The sequence below is a fragment of the Henckelia pumila genome, unplaced genomic scaffold, assembly GCF_033568475.1.
Source record: "Henckelia pumila isolate YLH828 unplaced genomic scaffold, ASM3356847v2 CTG_136:::fragment_2:::debris, whole genome shotgun sequence".
In the NCBI taxonomy this organism is placed as follows: Eukaryota; Viridiplantae; Streptophyta; class Magnoliopsida; order Lamiales; family Gesneriaceae; genus Henckelia; species Henckelia pumila.
In genome coordinates, this window is record NW_027331767.1 from 42,735 (window position 1) to 48,289 (window position 5,555).

A 5,555-nucleotide genomic window follows, 5' to 3' on the forward strand; every position below is an offset into this window, starting at 1 on the left:
TACAGCCATGTCATTTGGGAAAAAATGAGTAGAACTATTCTTAAAGCTTTTTTTTTTGCTTTATCTTTGTTTCATGATCCTTGAGCTTCTTTTCATGTCTTGATAGTTTTTTGCTTCTTCGGAAGAATAATGATATTTTTTCATCGTCTCCAATTTCAATTAAATTGCTTTGGCATGTTTCTTTCTCTTCATTTGTCGTTGAAACCTTCTGATTTTTTATTTTGGGATGTCCATGGCTCGTATGTTGATGTTTGCCTTCTTTTTTTTTTTTTGCTTTCCTCTTCTTCTCTTCGTTGAAATTCTTTGGTTGGGCATTTGTTTTTTCCAATGCTTCTACTATGATGGACAATGATTGATTTTTGTCTTCAACATTGTGGTCCAATTTGAACCGGAACTTGTATTTGTCGTCTTTTTGTTGCTCGAAATGTTTGTATTTGTCGTTTTTTTGTTGCTCGAAACGTTGTAGATACTTGTCTAGAGCCTCTTCTTGTTGTTACATTTACGTGGATTTTGATTGTCATCATTATAGCTATAGAATTATATGTTGTTAGTAAGAGTAGAAGTTTTATCTGGTTAATGAATTCATTTATTTATAATCCAATCAACATTGTTGCAGCTTCTTCAAATAATGTCAATCTTGCTACAAGGTCATCCTCTTGTATGAGTAGAGTTAAATGATACCTATGAATGTTTATTAGTTTTTAAAAAAATTTTGTCATTGCATTTAATTAAAATTAAGTTAAATTACACTAAAATATATATAGTACATTAATTTTGAAGGTTACCTGGGAATTATATTGAGTTTGACAGTAATGCAACGCTTGCAATTGCTTTCGCAATAAACTTGGTGAAATACATTTCATTCATGTTTTTTTTGTTGTCATTCATTTGCAACCTGTTAAAGAGGTGTTCAAAAATCCGACAAGTAATTGATATATAAAAATTGGAGTTGTAAATTAAAGTGCAAACCATCAGTTCAGCATCTCAGATTGAATACAATATAGATAGTGAAGCATTTCGGTTGACGTAGCAGATCGTAGTAGTGTTGTACCTAAAAATTTGAATGAAATTAAAATAGAGAGCCATTAGCAAAAATGAATTTAAAATTGTAATAGAGAACCATTAACCTAAACGAATTTATTAAATTTTATGGTTTTTTTGAATTACCTCTATAGATATTTGTTTTCATGTTAAAGAATGTCGCTATTGGGTTATTGTTTTTGTTGATTTCAAGGAGTTGTACTTCGTTTATTGCAAGATCATCCCATAAAATTTTTGTGATTGTGTCCAACCTATGAATTAGTGATATTGGAATATGAATATTCATTTAACTTTAACTTACAATGAATTCATCAACATTACTTCTTTTTTGCATCCTTAACCTTTTTCGTTCATATTAAAAACGTATAAATGTTTTACTGTCTTCACAAATCTTATGATATCTAAATATAAAAGAAATTTTTGTCAGTAAACGTTCGTTTAGTATGTATATTATACATATATATAATATAAGTAATAAATAAAATATAAATATATATAAATAATAATTAAATTTGAAAGAGTGAAAAATACTAAGATTCTTACCATTACTGTCTTTGTCGTTTGTTGATGTATTTTTCACTTCCAAAAATTCCTTAAAGTTGAAGTTTATTTCCCAATTTAATGGGCTGGGGCGTATGTCGATGACTCTCGTGTTCTCCAGTAAAATCAGTTGAAAGTTTGGGCTAACATTCGGGAGACTACAGATTGGAGAAGTTTGAATGCAATTAATATTTTTTAAAAATATTTCTTCTCAAGAAAATATTATTAATATTAAATTCTTTTTATATTGTGCAAGGATGATTGAAAAAATTTGGATAAACATTTGGAATACTCGTTTATATTAATATATAAGGTGGTTTAATGGATTTCTTGGTCGTTCAATTTTCCAAACGATCAACTTTTTTATTCCAGATATCATTATTATTTTCGATGAGATGCATATTTTATTTTTAAAAATTATTATGTTAATTAAATTAAAATTGTAAAACATATTTAATTTATATAATGCTAAATTTTATGCATTGTTTCTAATAATTAAGTTGTCAGATATATTTGATAAATTAATTTATTGACATATATTCGTATTGATTAATTAATTTATAATCGTAATATTTATTTAGGAGATAAAAATTTGTATCTAATAAGTAATAATGATTAATGAACCAAAAATAAATCTTCGATTTATCGAAAGCTTGAAATTTTAAGAAGGTTCATATACCAATGCAGCCATATATATACAAGGGCTGCCCTTCATATGGGCCAGAGCCGGTTGACCGCCTAGAGGCCCTCTACAAAAGAGAGGGTGCCGATTTATTATTATTATTATTATTATTATTATTATTATTATTATTATTATTATTATTGTAACACCCGGTATTTTTAAATACATAAATCTGCATGCATAATTAGGGAATTTAATTATTTAAATTTGTGATTTATGGGTTAAATAATTATGTGAATTATTTGTTCATGATTTAATTTAATTTTTAAGCATTTAACCCATAATTAGTGAGTTTTAGGATTTTTAGTATTTTAATTATTTTATCGCGTAGACGGGACCGTGGACGGACGAGATGACAACTTTCTAGCCAGTTATTTCATGAGCCTTTTAAGAGCCCAAAAATATTATTTTAAGTTTTATTATCTCAAAATTTTAAGTATTTAATTTTATATAATTTTAGGAGTCCATTTTATTCAAAATTAGCCAAAATATTGACTTTTTAGTATTTTTAAAATTCCCTTAAATTGTAATTTCGAGATTTTAAATTTAGTTATCAGATTTTAACTTTTAATTAGGAGTTTAAGTTGTATATTTTATATTTAAAACCTTTTATCTATATTTAATTAACCTATATTTTTAATTAACACAAAATCAAAACCTAAGCTACCCAAAACCCTCTCAACCGATCACTCACCTCCATCAGCCACCACCCTCACTATTCTTCATCTTCTTCGACCAAGCAAGCTCCAAGAAGAACACCATAGCCACACTTTTGAAGGTCCAAAGCTTGTCATCGTCGTCCCGAAATCGTCTCACGCTCGTTTTATCTTCGTTTTTACGGTGAAAGGCATGTTTTCTTCTGAATTTTTTGTACCTATCGGTTATTATAGTGTGTGTATGAGGTATGCATCATAACTTTTAAAGATATTCAGAAAATTTCTTCGGCTATTGTGGAGACCGAGTTTGGCCGTGTGAGTTGCTTGTTCATGTGCACGTTTTCTGCTCTTGGTGGTGTCTAGCTGCTGGCCGAGGGTCTAGAGGGGGTGATGGTGTGGCCTGGACTCGAATGGCTCGAGTGGCTCGAGCCAAACGAGCCAGGAAACCATCTAGAGTCAATCGGCCTCCATGAGGCGCAGGATTAGGGTTTCAGGGAAGGGGGCTCGGCCTTGGCGGTTCAGGCTGCATGGGGTCGGGGTCTTGGCTAGGTTCGAACCGCCCAGACGTGGGCTACATCTGGACGGCGGGGCTCCGGCCAGGGGTGGCCGGAGCAGGGCGACAGCAGCCCTAGAAGAGCTGCTGCACGCGGCGGCCAAGGAGGAGAGGGAGGGTGCGTTCGGGTTTAGGGTTAGGGCTGGGTCCGGGTCAGGTTCTTGGGTCCGGGTCAAGTCAGTGGGTCGTGGGTCGGGTTAAGTGAGTCCGGGTCCGGGTCCGGGTTTGGTGGGCCGGGCTTGAGTCTTTTATTTTTAAAATATTTTATGAATTAATGGGTTTTTGGGTTAATTAATTTGAAATAAAATTATTTGGACTCTCAAATAATTTTATTTGGGCTTTTAAAATTTTAATTAAGTTAGTCCATTAATTTTATGGGCTTTTGAGTTCATAAAAGTTATTGGGCCAGTCTTTGGGTTTTTGGGCCCATTGGGCCAGTTTAAGTTGTTATTGGGCCTAGAATGTTTTATGGGCTTTAAATTATTTTAATTGGGCTTAGAACAATTTTATTGGGCTTAAGTATGTTAATGGGCCAGATTTAAGTAATTGGGCTTGAGTGTTAGGGCCAGCAGTCCAGGACCATCCATGAGAAAATTGCATGTGTTCTTATTATATATTTAAATTATTTTTATGCATTGAAGTTATTTTAATATTTATATGTTAGTAAGAAATTTAAATTAAATATATATGAAGGACACACATGTTAATTAAGTACATGCATTCATGAAATAATTTTATGCATAATTGAATGTTTAAGGTTGAGCAATAATAAAATATTTTATGTTGGAAGTTGAAGTAGTGTGACAATTTAAGGGGGATTCGTCCCCATATGTGACCTATTGAAGGGCAGTTTACTGCCAATTTAAGAGGTGATTCGTCACCGCCACGTACGTTGGTTTTCACGCTGATCAGTATTTAATGTATGATTTAAGGTTACACTACGGATACAACCATGCGATGGTAGAAAATTAATTGCTCAACAATGTTTATGTATTATGTATGATTATGATATTTAAGTTTATTTAAGTTAAGTTATGTTATGTTATGAAATTTTCAAGCATGCTCATTCATGTATATGTATGTATTAGTATTTAATTGTTTTAAATTATTTTAAACCCTTGTTATGTTAGCATGTTGGGCCTCTAGGCTCACTACACTGGTATGGTGCAGGTGAGTACGTTGAGGATGAGGTTGTACCCACCGAAGGCGAGGATGTATGAGCGGGCATGCAGTGACCCCGTGACCGTGATAGATGTCTGAGTCACATGCATGTTTTTGATTATGTCAGCACGTTACACACTTTATATTATTTTTCAGTGGTTGTGAGTTTTGAATATTTTATTGATTATTGTCAGTGCATGCAAATTTTAATCATTTTATTTATGCAGTATTTTAATTCAATATTTGACTCAGATATTTATTTTATTAAAGAATGCATTTTATTTGAGTTATTTATTTATTTATTTATTTTTAAATCTTTTTATTCTGTGCATATATGTATGGGCATATATGTACATATTTTATTTAGTAAGTAATAAAAAAAAAAAAAATTTCCGCATATTTATTTATTAATTATAGAGTTAGGGTCGTTTCAGTTGGTATCAGAGCACGGTCCTTGGAGGGGTCATTACTGCTATGCGAGCTCAGAAATCCACACTACCGGTCTGTAAGTTTTAAGTGTTTATAGCAAGATTTAATTTTTTTAGAATTTAAGTTAGCAATAAATTTTTTTAACCACTTAGTTATGCACGGCGATTTACGTAAAGAAATATGTGGTGGTGCAGAATGCCTCCGAGACCAGTTAACAGACGTGGGGGACCTCCACCTCCACCTCCGCAGAACCCTATTGCAGCATTGGAGCAGGCCAATGCGAATATGATGGCGGGGATTACTGATCTGTTAGAGCAGCAGGCTACTCGTCCCAGGTTGTCCCATGAGGAGGACGTTGCTGAGAGGTTCCAGAAGAAGGGACCCAAGGAGTTTGTGGGGACCACCGATCCTTTGGTGGCGGAGGGATGGATTCGCTCTCTGGAATCCATCTTTGCTTATATGGGGATCACAGACACCGACAGGGTGAACTGTG